This window comes from Typopeltis vanoorti, chromosome 11 (genome assembly GCF_054136105.1).
Source record: "Typopeltis vanoorti isolate ZY-2024b chromosome 11, IOZ_Tvanoo_1.0, whole genome shotgun sequence".
Taxonomy (NCBI): Eukaryota; Metazoa; Arthropoda; class Arachnida; order Uropygi; family Thelyphonidae; genus Typopeltis; species Typopeltis vanoorti.
The window spans coordinates 117,210,048-117,229,881 of record NC_143559.1 but is presented as its reverse complement, the minus strand read 5'-3'; the positions used below and the strand labels follow the sequence as shown (position 1 = coordinate 117,229,881).

General features: G+C 36.3%; 1 protein-coding gene and 1 non-coding gene across 2 annotated transcripts in view; one reads left to right on the top strand and one right to left on the bottom strand.

The window, feature by feature from the left end:
- LOC150101977 (ATP-binding cassette sub-family D member 2-like) overlaps positions 1-19,834 on the top strand; it is a 225,299-nt gene that overhangs the window by 92,110 nt on the left and 113,355 nt on the right. The gene's annotated exons all lie outside the window — the stretch shown is intronic.
- Positions 19,254-19,325, bottom strand: TRNAP-AGG (transfer RNA proline (anticodon AGG)). The gene has a single exon. It is a non-coding gene; the product is annotated as a tRNA-Pro (tRNA).

The following is a 19,834-nucleotide window of genomic DNA, read 5'->3' as shown; positions in this document are numbered from 1 at the left end:
TTTGCTTCCTTAGTCGAGTTGCGAGGAAATTGTCAAAGTGATGTTAAACAACTGAAGAAGCTATATTCCAAGTTATATATGGAAACGGTTGAATGATGTTAATGATATTACCTCAACAGGTGCCTGAGAGGGAAGCAGCCCCCCCCCCCCACACACACCCAGTTTTGGGTCCTGTTTGGCCCAATTCCAGACTAGCTTAAGCAATGTAACAAAAAGTTATATTCCAATTTAACCAGTTGAAATCATACGACCTCTACCTGCAATCCCTCATCTCCTTCATTTTATTCAGATTGGGCTGAATTTCTCAGAGAACTTTGAAGCGATGTCAGAAGCTGTACTTGAGTCGAACTTGGTTGGGTGATGCAGTTAGGTTCGGTTGCATTTAAGGCCGAAGCAGCTGGTTTTGAACTCGGTATACATTTCTGCTCGACTTATCCGTGTTGCAGAATGAAACGGCAGTTTGTGGGACGAGAAAAAAATAAACAAAACAACAACAAAAAAAAACCTGCCACTTCCGTATGGAAACTCTGAAGTGAATAAATAACGTAAGGGTAATTTGTATTACAAATTCGAATCGATAGATTTTTTTTGTTTTTTAACATAGACTTATTACACAAACAGTAACAATACTGACTTGCTCAACCGTGTTAAATTACTGTAGATTGACATTGCACATAATTTTTAATGAGCGTATTTCAGCTGTAACAACTAATTTTTAAAATTATATAAATTCATTGCCTCTAACCATTTCCAAATCGTAGGGTTATGGGCGAAAATACGTGGAACGGTCTTGAATATTTAGGATGATTTTTTTTCCCTCTCTCTCTCTCTCTCTCTCTCTCTCTTTCTTGCTATTTCACTGTCGTTTTATTACTTTCTCCAGTAATCCAGTTTAGCTAAACTTAGCTAATTTCAATAAGTGTCATAATTTCTTACTATCTTTCTAATGCTGCCTTGAACAATTAAAACTTCAGTTAAATCTCATTCGAGTTTTCTGCTCGGATAGATTCGAACACATTTCAACCAAATAACCAACCGATTTTCATAACTGTCGTGATACAATCCCTCCACTGCTTTAATGGATTTTCACTGCCTTCGATTTGCTCAATGTCTATTCAAAACATGGCAAAAGTTGGTGTTACCATTATTGGTATGACTAAAGGATTGATGTGATTCTGTTATAAACAAAATCTGACAACTAGCATATATCCTGTGTGTGTGTGTACATACACATATACAGTGTTTTATTATTATTATTATTTTGCAGTTACGAAATGCAAAAGACCTTTTTTTTGGTAGTGACAGGACATCCTGACTAAGAGGATCACCTAATTAAAAAAAGTATAATATTTAATATGAAAAGCAATTGATTCTCAAATTAAATTAATTCCCCTTGCATAATGTATCTGAATATTGTCTGCTTCTGATAAACCGGTGGAATGCTATTGAATACAGTGAAACAAAGAATATGACTGAACCAAGAAACATTGAATGAAAGAGATGGGAAAGACACACACACATACAAAAAAAAAAAAAAAAAAAACCGTGACTAGGTTACGCCTCAGTAGCCCGAAGGGTTGACAAGTCATTCCTCCTTTTTATTTATGGTCTGGTGCAGGTGCAAATCCGCACCATGTGAAATTTTACTTGAATGTTATCGCAAGGTCACAGTCTAGCTTATCTCGGCATTGGAAATAGGTCCAGTCATGTATTTTATCGCGTGAAATTCCCGAAATTCTCCTCAATTTAGCAACCTTAATTCTGTTCAGATAAATAGCTGAACCTAAAATACCTATCGTGACGAGAGGTAAAACATGCCGAAAGAGACTATATTTAGCTACAAAAATAAGTGCTATTAGATATCAGTTATTATTTTGTTATATCCGATATGTTGTAATCGTTATAGGCTATTGCAAAAAAGAAATCAACCCTTATCTTCATTTTGATTAATATTTTGCACACATGCCTCATTAAGCATGTTGTCGCACACACATAGAAGATGAATCCATGTCAGAAGTAGCGTAATCATTTTTTGAATGTTGCGGATTAGGAGATATATTCCGAAGTTGAATGATGTAGATTAAGTTTCTAAATATTTATGAATAATTCGAATGCAATAAAGAATTGCGACAATGCTAGATACTCGTATGAAATGTTTGGCAAAATACATGGAATTTTGATTAGACATTGCATAACTTCCGAGTCGTTGCCCTGTTAGTGAGATAGACTTAGTACATTGACTTTTACTTAATGAATATGCTTTTCTGGCCACAAAATAATTGCTTTAGTTTAGAGTGAAAATGGGGTTATGTCAGTGTTCGGCATATTTTGTGATGCAATGGTTTGCCTAGGCCGACACTCGTGCTTTCTTGTTCCTTTTGTTCCTTGATAAAAACTATTCATAGCAATTTATCTTCAATCTTGCTTCTACTGCTTTTGTATTCGGATATCTCTGTTTCCTTCCATTTTAGATAGAACTAACCGACCAGCAGTTTTTGCTACTATAGTCCTGTATTTGAGACTTCGCAGCTCAATTGGTTTCGACGGAGCCCTTTGTTGGAGAGACCTGGGTTCGAATTCCGTCTGTGACGTGAAGAACATTTATCCGGGCTTTTTAATCAAAGGTGAGGTAGCCGGTTTCATACAGATTGACGTTTTTTTTTCTTCCCGAAACCCTGGTTTTTCGTCCCTCAAACTAGGCAAACCGTCCTCTTGAACACGCATATCTACAGACATAATCGTACAAGGAAGGGAATGGGAATATTATTATTACTCTATAATAATAACTCCCTAGTAAAGTGGCACTGCTGCCTCACCAGCCAATGGGTTGTGGGAAAATGCAGATTCCTGTATTAAGTCTCCTAACTTGTCTTACAAGGACCATGTCTCCTCGGAATTTCATAGAAATAGATCTGATTAAAAACAGAAACCGAACCTTGATTTAAAAAAAAAAAAAAAACAGCTATTTACTACCGGTGTATTTTTAAAACGCCTATTTCAGAATTAACTTTTTAGATACTGTAGTAGGCGAGTTAACTTTCAAAGTTAACTCACCTACTGCAGTATCTTGGAAATTTGCTTGTATTTGATTCAAAAAAGGGAAGACAAAATTTCGAGTCCAGTATTTTGTTCCTCTGGTTTCAATTTTCTGTAAATAACTAACTTTCTCGATTTAAGAAAGAGTAACAGGACTCCATTTTTTTTGGGGGGGGGTCTTTAAGAAAAATACAACTTTACTCTTCTTTGCTATCTCCACTACCTGCCACTTTAGATATCTTGCCTCAAGTTTCATCCATAGACTTTGTATTCATCGCCTAATGTGGTTATACTTTTCACAAATTAAACTACCTTTCTGGGGGTGGGGGGGGGGCAGAATACTGACCTTGTGTTCTCGCTTTACCCCCTCTCCTCTACAAATAGTTCCATTCTAACCAGTTCAATAAACACCTTTTACCAACTTTTACGTCTTCATATCACCTTCATAAAAAATGGGGAAAAAATCCTTAGCTCATACAGTACAAATGTACTGTCGGTTTGCTAATAACCTTTCGTGAGTGGGAACCACATAGAAAAACAACTGTATTTCGAAATGCTAGACCTCGCACTTAACAGCGTTGAACTGAAATTCTTATTTGTCCACTCACAATGAGTTCGGATTTTCTTGCAGTGATTCTTCACTTTCACTCCTTACACCTTCCCGAAAATCATGTATGATCTGCAATTGGCTGAATATCGCCTGGAACGATATATATAAAAGTTAGATGGCACCAGCACAGGACTCTTGAAGGATCCCACTTGTCATCTTTCCGTTTTCTTTCTTTCTTCCGACACTGATTTTCTTCTTCATTCCCAACTGCTGATATTGTCAGGCTAACAATTGTCTATCCAAACTACCCGTTTTATTTTTCTTCATTCCCATTTTAATTAAACAGCAACTTACTCTAAATTTGTCATGTCATCTCAGAATTTTTTTAAAAAAAAGGAAAAAAAAAGCACCTCCTTGTTTAATGCCATTGCCGCCTTTTTATAAAATGCAAGTAAATTGCTTAAAGATCTTTCCCCAACATATCCATGCTATTCTCTATATAGAATCATGATCCCAACTATTCTTATGTACACCGTTGTCGAAAATGTTAAGTCAGTCAATCTCTCAATAAATCCATAAATGCAAGAAGCTCTGAGTTTGATTTCTCTGTCTTATGCTTTGTGCTAATGTAAAGGTTATCTTCCTTTCTGTTACAAGGCTGTCATTATATATTCAAAACAAGACGTGCTATCTTATCCAAGCCTTATTTTACATATCTATTACACTAATTTTCCATTACACTATTTTTTGTGAAACAAAACCACTTATACCATTCTAAAATGTTTCGTTTTACAAATGTCATTTTATATTCACTTAGGTTGTAAACACAAATTTTAAGTGCTTTCATTGTCTATAGAAAATCAACCCATGTCTAGAAAAATAGGCTAAGATTTTATATTATGACATAAAGGAAGTCGAAATGTGGAAATAATTAGAAGATATAAAATCTTTAAAGTTGTATTGCTGAAATGACGGAAAGCGTTTTGCTAAATATAGCTTAGCTGACCTCTCCGTTTCAATTAAGTATATAATAAAACTTTTTTTAATACATTGCTTTTGAGTTTATAAACACTAATACGGCGTTTTACGATTTAACGTCTTTTGCATGTGTTTTTAATTAATACACCTTTAGGGATTCATAATACGTATTGTATTATTATGTTGAAGTAATAAAACACTGTATGCCATTTTTATATGGGAAGTCGAAATGTAATTTACAGACGAATTACCTCCATTCAGTCGCCGACGGTTTTATCAGTCGACATTTCTTTCAAGTACCTGTGCACGTGCAGTTTCCCTTTTGTCGATGCCGGAGTCCCCGTTTTTTTACGTCTGAGTAGGAGGGGGGAATTGTTTAGTATCCTATATATCTCGTATATAGGCTACTGCGTTTGTTATGTTGCTAATGAGGCCATAGTAAGAATGGCATTTTGGTGTGTACAAGCTATGAAAGAGTTTTTGTGTGTGTTTACCAGTTGCTGGTTGACGTATTTCCATACGTATCAATAAGAACAGAAATGCTATTGAACTTCATATATGAACTCCACGCACGACGTCACAAACCCTTTAACGCAACAGTCAGTTAAGGAGAAAGTAGGAATCTATTAAGTTTCTTTAAAAGCTGGGAGTTGTATTCGATGGAAGAAAAACAGCATGGGAAAGGCTGTTCCAAAGAACAGGTAGGTGGAATGAAAGAAGATGGCTAGACGTTGGTTCAATGTTTGGAGTTGAACTGGGATTGGATGTTGACCAGGTGTTTGTGGTCTTACACGGTGGAATCCACATCGGTAGTCATTAATTAACTGATGGATGTCAAGTTAGTGAAGAAGCTGGTTCAGTTTTGAGAATATTGAGGTGAGGGAAGTGGGAACGGCAGTTCGATGGCTGATATTTATCACCCTTTTTTAGGGACGAGCTGGATAACCACATCGTTGGCCGTGTCATTAGCGCATCTGCTTAACAACGAGCAGGGTGTAGATTCGAATCTCGCCGTGGGCATGGATGTTCATAGTTTTCTTTAGATAGGAGATGAATTTTATCGCCTGGTGTGAGGCCATTTCCCCACTTATTAGTGGCCCGAAGTGTCTCTTGAAAAAGTTCCATGTTGGGTATCTAAAGCAGGGTTTCTAGATTGGGTAAAAGAGTAATCGGAAATACAAAAATATAACGAAATAGAAAAAAAACCCTTACCCAACCCACGGTACTAACTTGCTATAGGTTTACAACCTTTTGTGGTGGGAATCTCTCTCTCTCACACACAAACTTTCATCTGTACCTGTGCTATTGGATGGATGAGTAGATGCCAAATGAGTGTGATGGATTATATCAGTGATAAAGAATATATGTTTTTTCTGAACTGAAGCACACATTTTTAGCACGACTAGAGGGATATCCTCTCGACCAGGAGACTTAATATCAAAGCTATTGACTATTTTTCTTGTGTTCCTCTAATGAAAGATTAGAGAAGTCATGCTGTGGATAGTTTATGGAATAGCGAGAGGAGATTTGCCTTGGTAGTTTAAGCAAGAATTTGTGAGGGGGGGGAGAATTCCCCGTCTCCTGCAGATGTTGTCATTGTCCCATTAGGAAAAAAGGAAAGGAAGAGTGAAAATTTATCACTATAGAAGTTCTAGAGACCGACTTCAGATGTCGAATTTTTGAGCAGTGCAAGCTTAGTGCATTTTCCTCTGTTTAGTTGTCACTGCTGGAATATTAAACTCCAGCCATTGACTGTATGCTCAGTTTGTCTTGGATAGCTTTAAGACATTTGTTGGAGAACCAGGTCTTGGATAAGAAGTGGGAGTTTATTTTTATCTTTTTAGTTAAGGGAAATAAAGGCATACATCCCAATAAGAACAATTTCAAGTGCCATAGAAAAGAGGTATATAAATCCCCAAGATCATCCCATTTTTCACACTAGTGCCATTATAGGCTGAGGCCAAGATAAGCTGGGATACGGTTATAATTAGGATTACCAAGAGGAGAGCGAACAGTAGTGTATTTGGAGAGAGAGCTGGGTAAGAAAAGTAGAAATGTTTGTTGTCAGTAATCAGCTAACACAAAGTTTGCCAATCTACCAGATAATCTTCATCATTTCTACTTCTCTTCCAACTTAGTCTTTGAAGTGTGAAAAAAAAAAAAAAGGAAGGAGTGTATATGGGCATTCAAATCTCCAAGAAAAATTGTCATTGTGTGGGTGACCAGATATGTGATCAACTTTCAGAGATAATCAAGGAGGTCGGTATAGTCATCAGAATTTGGAGAACGGGAAAGACAATGAAGGTAACAGAACGAGACAAGAAAATCTTGAGCCAAAGAAGATCATAAAAATGGGAATTTCAAGTCTCGATTGCCTTTGGCATTGAGATAACAGACCCGACAAAAGCTCATGTCTCTTCTTACGAAAGCACTAACGACGGTGCAAGACGTGCATTTGCACGTCTTGCACCGTTCAGCAGGCAAAATGGCATAAACTATACGAAAAATAAGGGGGAAGGGGCGGCCCTGGTAGTGTGGAAAGTTGAGGCAAACTGTAGTTGTAGAGAATGCCAGCTGAGGTTCAGTGATAAATAACATTTTGGGATGCCTGAAGTTGCGCATCAATTATGTTGGTATTGAGATCACAAATGCTAGTAAAGTCCGGGAATGTGTTTTATTTACATAGAATTTTATTGTTTTGTTGGATTTTTTGGGTATATATATTTTTTTCTTCAGATTTAAAAAAAAAAAAAAAAATCTGGAAAATTTTGACTGATACCAATCAAGAAATTTATGAAATACCACCCGATCTGTTATTGAAAATTAGTACAAAGTTAAGTGGTGAATAATAATAAAGTGGATTAATATTGCAGTGTTCGTTGGAATGAATCCAATGAAAACTTTGTAGACTTTCATCTTTAACATGAATTTCGCTTAATTTTTAGCAGGTATTTTATTAATTTTCTTCGTGCAAACTTTTCATGCACATCTTAATTTATTTCGGCTTCCTCAGTTCTTTGTAAAAGTCTTCCCCATACCTTTTTTCCAAAGAATATATACATTAAGATACATTAAGACTCCTTTTTTCCCCCTCCTCAATTTCGTTTATTCCCCACAGCGAATGTTGTCTCTCTCTGTGGAAGGAACTGAAGATATAGTTTTCATTCAGTTTGCTTATGCTCCATCTCATGGCAAAATAAATAAATGAAATATTCCTTAACTTTGCGTAATTTGTGGAAGAGATCTATGGAGATTAAAAGTGAGTGTTTTTAACCATAGACTGGTTCTCTATCAAAAAGGAAGACCGCGTAAAATCTTATAACAGGTTTAACGATGCAAATGTGTATACTTTACATTTATTTATACACAGTGTACATTTCATTTAAGCGATCTGCAACAGTGTTTTCTGTGGAAACTAATTTATTTTTGAAGTGCATGTGAATTGCCAATTTTATTTATTTATTATTATTTTTTTACTTTGTATTGTTGGACTCCAGATTAAAAAAAATAATACCTTTTCGCTCCGAATCCCCAGTTTGTGATTTTAATAAAAAAAAAAAAAAACATTTTATTATTAAGTAGAAATTGCATATAATTGTGCGGCTCATTGTTAAAATTTCAGTACATTTTTGTACGTTTCTGTCCTAATTATCCCAATACTTTTGCAATCATCTTAGCTTTTCTTCGCGCATTTATTAAGTGTATGCTTGGCTGCTACTTACTTTTCTACTCAACTTATTTTATTTTTGAAGGCTTCAACAAAAAAAGAAAACGAAAAAAAGTCCATTGGCAAAATTTTAAAAATAGTTTGGCTTGAAAAGCGTAGTGTTTCCACCAAATTTAATCGGTGAATATAAATGGCCATGACCACCGAATTAGTTTGAGTTCCTTCTCCTTTCTAGTTTATTATTATTATTATTTAGTATATTTCAAATGAAATTTATTTGAAGTCTTCGGCTCAATATGACCGGTATATCAAAGGCTTTCTAATAGATCCTAACTCTGACTCTTGGCGTGTCACTAGTTGTGTTTTAGATCAGATTGTAGATGATTGTTTGTCCAATCTAGGAACTGAATAGTGTAAATAGTCTTGGGTCGAAATCCAACACATATCCTAAAAAGAAATCTGTGGAAGAATTAACTAAAGTTTGTGAGGGGATTGGACACCCAAGTCAATGAATTTGACTTCGGTGCGGTGCCATTTGCTAATACAGCATCGCTTCACCTTTCTTTTTTTAATTTATTTTATTTATTATTATTTTTTTTATAAAGAAAGTCGTTCATGTGATTATTAAGGAAACGGAAGTTTCACTAATTTCTTCACAAGTAGGTTAATGAAGATATACTAACGTAAATTGCTTTTCCGAACAAATAACGAAACTATTAAATTCAGTGCCAGAGACGTTTAAGTAGCATTGTGGCATGAATTGACATAGCAACTTCACGATATTTCGAAATATCATGAAGTTGATACAAATTAAGAAAAGTTATTCCGTTTTAACAGAAATAAATATTATTCCGCTGAACAGAAATAAATTATCTATTTGTCAATACATTTTTTTATTTTTATTTGTTATCCGCTTATAATAAATATAGGAACATTGTAAGTTTTATATTATTATTATTATTATTATTTTTTTTTTTTTAAATATGCGACCGTCACTCGCTACAATAAAGAAGCTTGTGGTTTTTGAGATGTTGATCCTGTAACTCTGCTCCTCCTTCTCTTTTAGGCCCTTTCCCACAACTCAAATTGCACCTATAACATGCACTTTAACTATGTTTTTATTCGTGGTATTTTTTTCCCAACCCTTATCTTCTAAAACAGACTTTAAAAGAGCAAAAAAGCAAGAAACTTGCATCTTGTCCAAATGTCAACCAAGCCTTTTGGCCTCTCGCCAAAGCACTGATCGTGATTTTTGCTCAACGCTTCTGCCACACCCAGATTGCTCTATGGCATCGTCACCAATAGTAAAACCTAATCTCCTGGCTTCACACTTTTTCTACCATGCATGCATAACTGAACAGGATAAATATCCCCCCCCTCCCCCAACTATACCAGTTGTACAATACTCAGGCCTCCTCTGTCCTTTTGCCAGAAAGATATAAGATTTCAGTGTCCAAATTAGACACTGAAAGCTTCATACTCCTGATAGCAGTCCTCCAATTGTCATGAAGGTTTGTGCATTAGAACTGATTCCTATGTCGCTTGTTTATGCCCTCTTCCTCCACTGGTATCTATCCCACAACCTGGGAATTGGTCTTTTTTACGCCCATTGTCGAGAAGGTTGACAAATTTTACCACCAAACTATTGATTGATCTCTGTCTTGTCTCATTCCTCTAAAGTAATGGAGAAAATCATCACTACCCAAGTATATGACCGCCAGTATGGATTCTACCACTTCCAATCAATAGGAGGTATATTCACATAAGTTATCCATCTTTGGACAAATACCATAGAGAAGTTGGGTGAATCTCAAGTGGTTGCACCCAATATCTCCAAAGCTTTTAATCGGGTCTGGCAGAAAGGCCTATTAATCAAGCTCCCATTATTTGGTTTATCCTACGACCTGCAATTGGGTTACCAGCTTTCTGACTATACGCACACTATATGTGATGGTGAATAGTTCCTTATCCTCCCACTGTTCAACTAATGCTGGAGTTCCACAAGGTTCTGTTCTCTCACCAACTGTATTCCATTCCATTCATGTGCCGTCTGCTATCTAGGAGGTTGACTACTACGATGTTACTCATTGTTAACTACGGGCGTAACGACATGTGGTGAGGATCCTATCTCTTCCACATATTACCGTAAGTATATCCATTATATATTTCAGTTGACCACCAACCTAATACAGTTTCTCCTACGACCACATTTCCATCCTCTCTTTCATTTGACAAACCTAGCACTACACAGATCACCTCAATTTACAGCACATCAATCTCCACTGCCTTCAGTTCTGATTTCCAAGCCATCCTTCAGGGGATTCAGATAACTTCATCAATTTCGCTGGTAGCAAAACTCAGCCTTGCCACCCCCCCCCATTCCCCAAAAGAACCATTTTCTTCCAGTATTAACTTCTGACAACTGATATTTAAGGAAGCTAAAACTTCTCGTCTTGGAATTCCCTTGATATCAAGCCTCTTTAGTATCCTCGGCTTCCAAAAAAACAAAACCAAAAAACTATGATTTCGCTTAAGGTGTTACTTCACCCCAAAACAGCTGTTAACCTTATACAAATCACAAATTCTCCCAACTGTTGAATACTGCTCTCACATTTGGGATGGGCCTGAAGAGCTCTCTGAAAATACTTGACTCAGTACAAAAAGAGAGCAATCGTCTTGATTAATAATCCACTTACCAACTTGCACTACCCACTTTCACATACATGCGTTTGATTGCTGCAGTATTTATGTTCATTAAATATTTCCAAGGCAAACGTACCTATGAAATACTCAATAATTCGTCCACTTTCTACTAAATCTGTTGAAATACATACAGCTTCACGGTACAACCCCAAATTTCATAGAACAAGTTTTCTCTCCCCCCCCCTAACTAATCACTTTAGTTGGGGGGGGGGGAAGTTTAGTGAATTATTCGAAGAAACGAAAGATTCTTCATGCTCAAAACAGGCAAAGCGTGCTAGGGAACACACGCAATTAACAGACATACACTGATCACACAGACTGCAATGATGTGCTGTCCTCAAAAACTGCAAAATCCACTCACCACAAGAATTTATGCATTTTCTTGTTTTACTGTGTCCGTTTCTAAATATACTGTATTTATTATTATTATTATTCGTGACACCTCCAAGGAGTCCGAAGACTCATCGCGGGAGGACACCCATTGTACAACTCTCCGTCTTCAGCACTACACCGAACCTCTATAGTCCAACCACATAAGCGAGAGCTGTCGTTGGCAGACTGCCAAGAAGAATCAATTCATGTTGAAGGGAAGAAAGAAATAAGGCGATGTACGAATTGGTCACCAACACGCGAACTCATGTGCTTTATACGTAAAATTTTCCAACTGTTATACAACCAAATAGTTACCACTTTTAAAACTGCAATGATCATAAAAGAGAAGTTAATTTTTCGACGTGTAATAATAAACACTCATCCCACAATACGAATTGATTACCCTATTATCGGAATGGATTCTCCTTTTGAAATGCGCAGAAGTGTCGAAGGGTCTCGTATCTGTGGGCGTACTATACTAGCCATCATCTACATCAGCGCCATCTACTGCCCACCACCATCACAGCTAGTATTTTTTTGTCTGTAAATTGCATGTGTTCTGAAGGGCCGATTTGTCTGTATATGGGATGAAAAACCCGAGTTTCCGGGAGAAAAACCCTGCTACCTCCGTATGAGATCGGCTAACTCACCTTCGATTGAAAAAGTCCACAAAAAGATTTCTCCCATCATGACGAGACTCGAGCTTAGGCCTTTTCCATTTGAAGGGCGCAATGTACCGTCGTTCTTCCAATTGCGCCACGGAGGCTTTTTTAAATTATTAATGTGGAATGCGAGAGTATTTCATTATTAACATTTTTAATTTTAGCAACTGATTTAGTGCTACGAGCAAGGACCAGAATAGCTGTGACTTATTATTTTCTGGCTAGATTAAATTCAGCATCTCTTCTAAGCAGTCGATTTTAGACTAAATTGACTAAACTTGGTTGCCCGTCCTTACGAATTGCTGCTATACTTGATGTATTGCATTGTTAACAAGATATCCAAGTGTAGCAGCTGGTTGAGGTTTATAGATATTTTTAATATTAATTGTACTGTTAATTATCATCAAGTGCGATATGATAATCGGCATGTTTTAATTAATTCGATTATAACTTCTTTAATCCCTAGCTATGCGTTTTGTGATCCTTTCGTTAGGAATTAGCTAAGCTGACACCATGGATGGACAAATGCTATATATATATATACACACACACAGTAAAACTCCCTTTTTTTACACTTTTCAGGGGACTGATGGAAAAAAGTGTAAATAGCAGGAAATGTAAAAAAAAAACATTAAAAAAAGGCTAAAAGATGACTTACTGCTAGTATGTGAGTCTACATACTCGATTATAAAATTTAATAATTGAAAATAAATGAATTTACAATTACTTACATTTGTCTATTTAAAAAAATCGTTAGTTAATTGTTGATTGTTTTTGCTTTTTTTTTTTTTTTTTTTTGACAAAGCACCAGATTGCTTTGCATTGAGTTCAATGCTTGACCTGTTTTTTACTATCGTGTTCAAAGTGGACACGGAGAGTCCAAGATCTTTTGCTAAATGCACACATGTTCCGGCATGCCAATCTACACGTCGCAGAATTGCCATCTTTTCTTCTACCGAAATACATTTTCTGCCTTTTTTTCCTCCATGTTACTAACATGGATAATCCCACCGCAACTTGAAAGCAACTTTCACACGCTAAATTATGTAGCAGAAATTCTTCAATATCAATTCGTACTGTGATTGAAAAATCACGGTATCGCTCATCACTACATTACTGCTGCAAGCGTGCAGGTCACCGTGATGGCGGAAACGAAACTACAGCGGAAAGCAACTTCATCTGGGAACGGAAATGCGCAGATTTCCGCGGAAATTGATTCGAAAATCGGTATTGCCACCAGAGAAAAAAACGCAAATCACGGGAAATAACGTCCACAACAAGTTGTTAATGGCGGGGAAACTATATATCGTAAGAATAGGCCTTAAGACGGGACCAACGGAAAATGACGTAAATTGCGGGAACGTAAAAACGGGGTTTTACTGTGTATATATATATATAGACAAATTTGAAAATTTGGTATTTTAAAAATACGAAATTTAAATGTTTTGAATTTCGTATGAGGCACATACTCAATGTTTTTACAATAATACGAATAAAAATCTGAAATTTTGTAACGGTTTACAGTATATTTAGGAGTCGCGACGGTTAGTTTTATCACTCCCAATAAAATAACTCCATTTGCTTTTTTTATTTTAAAATCTACTTTGGTGTCCCAAGTGACTTTTTTTTTTTTAGATTTTATACTAAGTTTACAAATTCTAAACTTTACTGGTTTTGTTGTAATTTTACCAGCATTGCTTGCAGTCGGGGATACTTCTTGTAGGCACTTACGATCAACAAGAGAAACTGTTTCTATCTTCATCGTTGGCGTGCAAATTTGTTGCATTCGTCCATCAGGGCCACGCCTCTTTCTGCAATGTTGTTGATAACGCATGCATTGAACGGTCTTTTTTTACTGACTGGAAACTCGTCTTCGTTCCATTTAACAGCTACATCCTTGTTCAGGAAATCAGTGAGGAGTCCAGCGATAGAGAAGAACCGTGTGTTTGAAGTCCCAGTCTTCCAGTTGCATAGAAGCGATTATTGGGTCTACTGTAGCCAGTATAGCTGTTTCATTGGATGTCTTCTCCGGGCTTCTTCGAATCTTCGACAGACACATTCAAAGTACTAGGCCTTCCTAAGAAAGAGTTATATATTGACAGTGAAATGTTAAAAAATCATCAATAAATTCAAATGAAAATCCCAATTTAAAATAACTTTCAATCTTATTTGCAGGCTGCTTTAATATATATTTAACACACATTTTCAACGCCCTCGATTAGGCGAATTTTTTTAAGCCTTTCTCCGACCTGTTAACGAGTAAGATCTCTGCCACGGGCAAGCAGAACTTTCTCTCCCCCTGAAATCCTCGTTTTTAATCTAGCAACGCAAGAAAATCAACTGTAGATATGGCGGCAGTTCATTCTTTCCGAGATGCTTATTAGAATCATTGATAATCATGAGCCAGCTATCTCTGATTAGCTAAGGATGGAAATTGGTTGTCACCAGTCTTCAAAAGTTAGTTGTCAAAATGATTTCGCCTTTTCCCTGTGGGGAATTAAAGGTGTTAGCGAATTTTATTTTCTCCATATTTATACATAGATGTATAGTAATCGCTATAATTAATTGTTATACATTAATTTTAATTAAGGCATTCGGATCATAAGTTATATAAATTCACCGCTCCTATAACGCGTTGATGAAGGCAAGTCCATTCCACACATTTTCTACCCTAACAGTAATAAAAATAAAGGGAACTTTGTTCTTTCTTTCTTTCTTTCTTTTTTTTTTTTTACTGTTTATTTGACTGTTTGTATATTTGTTCTTTTTTTCAGTATCTTTTTATTTTGTTATGCGACAGAACCTGGTTCACAGGCAAATACAGTAAATTCTTGCTCTCTCTTATACATGAATTAACTTATTCATGAATTATGAAGTTTATAAGTTAACTGAATTAACTTATAAACTTCACTTAAATCTCCACGGCCTCCTGTTGGATAAATTCATCAGATTACAACTGTCCAATCTATTCTCGTAGCTATCATGATACAGTCTCTCTTTCTACACACTTGGTCTCTTCTTTGAATACTCTGCTTTCTTGACTTCTGATAAAATCCTTAGCGAGTAAAGGAATGAGTCATGATCCAACATTGGCTTGCTTCTTTAAAGATTTGCATAATGATATTATTATTTCCTTTCTTTTGCAGTCTGTGTTTTGTTAGTCGCGTTACTAATGTGATTCGGCAACTTAAATTCTTTATCAACCGAAATAAATACAAAGATTTGGGTATTAACTTCTTTGAAGTTCATTCCTATATTAATTCTAATATTATTTTCTTACTGAATCGAATATACCTGCATTTATCCTTATTAAATTATAAACTCTGCTTACCTGTCCATGTATACAAGGCAGATATTTCAACGCATAGTTTAGAGGAAAAAGAACCTCTTGCTGTAAGCAAGGACATAGCAGGTTTTTAATGGCGAATTAAACATGTTGCCAGTAGAAATGTTTAGTGCATGACAGCGAATGATTTCGAGGAGCGGTACGACAATATGTGTATTATCGAGAGAAAATTCTCTGGTAGTTGCTGAACTTTACTGTAAATAACTTAATGTTCTGAATGAGTTTACGGCAGTGGCTCCTGGACTTCATGGCGGTACCGAGTAATACTATTGAAGATACTACTCAGTACTATAGGTTTATTCGAAACAAAGAAGTCATAATTTTGTGAATATGGGCCTTTAAAAAAATAAATCCGAAAAAAAAATGGATATGTTACTGCAACTTTTGAAATATCAACAAAGAAAACCATGCAGCATTATTTCTGGTCATGAGGAATTGCCGGGATTCGCTGTGTTGCGAAATTTTTCTTATTTGCTGTCATATTTGGTTAATCTTTGAAGGTGTTATATGGACGACTGAATAATTCTCGTTAGCTGTGTGGCATTGTTCCCTAATGATACCTTTTGGTATCAGTAATGTATCATTTGGTATCCTATAAAAATACTTGGGATATAGATAGATTCTGTTGTATACTTCTGCAAATCATTTCATGTTTTTCGGCAGGTGTAATTCGTTGGCTGCTAACCAGCTGTCTACGGAAAGTCTTTCCACAGCTGGATCTAATTTGTTGGCTATATATATATATAGCCAACAAAGTCTGTAACGTAAAAACATGCTCTTCAGAGCAGTGTCCGAATTATAATCGTTATTTTTCTTTTCCTGTTTTCATTTATTGTGACCCACATTTTAAACTGCAACTGTGCGTGCGTGTTCACTGAAATATAAAGAGAATGGAAACTGAATAAAGGTGCCTTTTATAACTACTGTAGCAGTGTTTGTTTAGCACTTAGTAGTATTTATTTCCTGAACTAATTTCGTCACGGAACACCTTTTTCTGGGCGTGATATACATTGATGCAACTTACGTTGCATAATCAAGGAATGACTCGACACTCTCCCCCCCCCCCCCTTCTCCGAATGGAAAAAAGATCTGGTTTCGTCCAACACAACAGACAAGCCAGCCAAAAGGATAGAAACCACATATATATATATATTTTTTGTGGTTTGCCATCCTTGAAAGGTTATTAATAAATCTATAGTACATTTGTACCGTGGAATTTTTCCTGCCATTTTTATGAATTACATATATATTTTGTAAAAAAAAAGTCCGCGCGGTTAGCTTAGTGGCTGTGCGCTTCTCAACCATATGCCTGAGGAAGGAGTGTCCTAGGTTCGATTCTCGTCGGTGACGTGAGGATCTTCCTCAGCCATAGCTACGTTAGCCGGTCTTGGGCGTCGACAGTGGGACCCCCCCCCCCCCCCCAGTTTATCCTGGGGTTTTTCATCCCGCAAAGCAGGCAAGCCGGTCTTGAAAACTCAATACTACAGGACATATGATACACCGGGGCGTAGGGCTGTGAACGGTTTGAGGTCCGATGATTAATAAACCCTCGACACCGCAAGGTAAAAGAGGGTAAAAAGGGAGATGAGATATATATTTTGTATTTTTATATATCCTTAGAAAATAAGAACCTGAGGAAAAAAAAATATTTAAAATAATTTCTAAAGTGCCTGTGTGATATTATTCATAAAATATACTCTATTTAAGAACTAACAAAATTTAATTAAAAAAAAACAACTAAAATTAAGATTTGTTAATTTCCCATAATCAGATTTTCCAAAGCCAACATAGTAAAACTACCACTTTAAATGTATGTAATTATTAAAATACTTATTCAAAAAGGTTTCTTTATTACAGTTTGCATTAATCGATAATATTTATCCTGAGATAACAAATATCCTCGAAAACTCCGAGTTACTTAAAAAGAAAAAAAGATGCTCAATGAATATTTCCGCCATTTACCAAACCAGTGTTATAAATTTGTAACTCAAATCTTAACTGTACGGTACTACACATTTCAGAATATCGTCACATTCTTCCAGGTTCTTTCGTTTAAAACAGTGTATGCTTCGATACTGAATGGATTGTACGTTCTATAATATACTTACAGTCTATTCTATAATACAGTATAACAGTATAGTAGGTACTGTATAATACAATATATACAGTCTATAAGAATTAATTTTATCTGAACTTACCTGTATATGCTATTCCCGAGAGAAAGTTGCAAAATCTATTGCCTTACTGCTGTGTGTGTGGATAAGGAGACAGAAGAAATATCTTGATGTTTCTCGAACATCTGAAGGTTATTTATTCCTGTGGGAAAATGGCGAGGAAGACAATATTTCTACTTACAATAGAAATGATGTAGAAGCAATTGGAATGATGGGGAAAAAACAGCATCTATAAAAATATGCATTGAAAAGGCATGAAGGCAGAAACCGAATTTTATTGGAGTGAGTGTTTGGTAGAATAGAAGGGGGGGGGAGTATCTCTTAACTGGATTGCTGTCTTCTGGATTGCATTAGGGACATGGGGAAGTTTTAGGGAGGATTTTAGTGCACTATTCTGTATGTGAGAACAGTATTTTAAAGCTGGATGGGATTGAATTTTATAAAGTATCAATATTTATGTGGGTGAGAACTAACGTTTTGAGCTTAAAAGGGTATTGAGCATTTTGTTGGATAAAAACGGAAGGCTGTGGATGTTTTTCATTTGAGACAGGAAAGGTTAGATGCAAGTCACTCAGTCATTTAGTTGTTTATAAGTGGTTGTGAACATCGATTACATATGTGTTAAAGCTGCAGATGTGATTGAATTTTGTTACTTTTTTAATTAATGGATTTTTGTTCTACAGATCATTCTGCTGGTCATTATTCTGTTGCCATCTGCAAAGATATGCTTGGACTTCAGTGCAAGAGTGTCCCGAGGCTCTGTTCCTTTGCAGGCATACCTTCTGCGCATGAATTACTGTTAACCCCATTCATAACTTTGCAAATACCAGCACTTTGCTCTATTTTGCATTCTGAAAATTTTGTTAGCAAAGCTGTGATAGAAGGCTGCAAGAACACAAATATCTCTGTCTCTAAATGCAGTGGGAAAAGAACCTGCTCAGTTTTAATTTTTACGTTTAACATTGTCTTATTTCACGAAACAAAAAAAAAAAACACCTCATTTCCTGATGTTATGTTTGATTCCCTCCAAGACCTCGGTCAAGAAGAGAGATCTCTTTCTGGAGTAACGGTAGTTGCAATTTTTTCCTGATGTAAAGGTATAGCATAACTATCTTAACATCCACAAAACTGGGCTTATTTCTCTACTCTAGATGGTATTGTGCCTAGTAATTTGAGTGTCGCTTTCATGATTGGGGAGGTAAATTTCTATGAACTTCTTTGCAAATATTTTATGCTGTCCAATAGAGCAGTAAGGGCTGATTGCGAAGACGACGCGACTTTTTCGATTGGAAAGACCTGTGTTCGCATTCATTTTGAGAACCTTCATCGTGTAAGTTTTTCAGCTGAAGACAAGTTAGCTGATCTCATACATTGGATAAGGTTTTTTTCTCCCAGAAACCAAACTAGAGAATGCATGTAAAGATATACACTGGTATCCTAGCCTCGGTTTCTTCGTAGGTAATACCATCGAAATCCCAGGCACCACACACTGTACATTTATTATTACTATTATTACGGGCAACTCCAGGGAGTCATTGGACTCATCGAGGGAGGCCCCAAGTCATATTCATCACAACTATTTGACATTCATACAGTATCTATCATACCTCGCCTTAAACTCATTCACTGTCACAGCATCCACCACAGACTCAGGGAGCGCATTCCACTCATTCACTACTCTAAAAGTAAAGAACCCAGCTCTAACACCTTTACTAACCACACTTTTGCCCAGTTTCCATGGATGTCCCCTAGTCCAAAATTTTGTGGGCTTGCCCGGGATTTGAACCCGGGACCTCTCGCACCCTAAGCGAGAATCATACCCCTAGACCAACGAGCCGGTTATAAATTTGCTCTTGTTTAGTGATACATCCATGAACTAATTTCACCCGAGTCTTCATCTCTTATTTCACGTCTCTTTTCAAAAGTTGTGACACTATGCTCTGTGAGTTTGTATAATCGAGCTTTAAACTTCCTCATCTTGTAGACCAGACTTCCAGCTGCAACCAAAAAAAAAAAAAAAAAGTTTTAAAAATAAATAACATTCTTTTTCTTTCAAGTCTACTAATGGTGCCAGTGTAACACAAGTCCTCACCCTCTCTTCGGTGGGATTTCTACATATTAAAAAGAAAAGAAAAACTTACCATAGGTCGGAAAGATGTATTTCTGACATATCTTAGTTCAAGCACAATTTAAAAACTGTGGTCAAAAATAATTCATAAATCTAATTATTGATATTTGTATTCTTTATTGCAATGAATTGAATACCTAGTTTATGCGTCATATTTGGCTTTTCTCCACAAAAAAAGGTGGTCGTTATCTCAAACTATTCAACACACCAGACTTGTT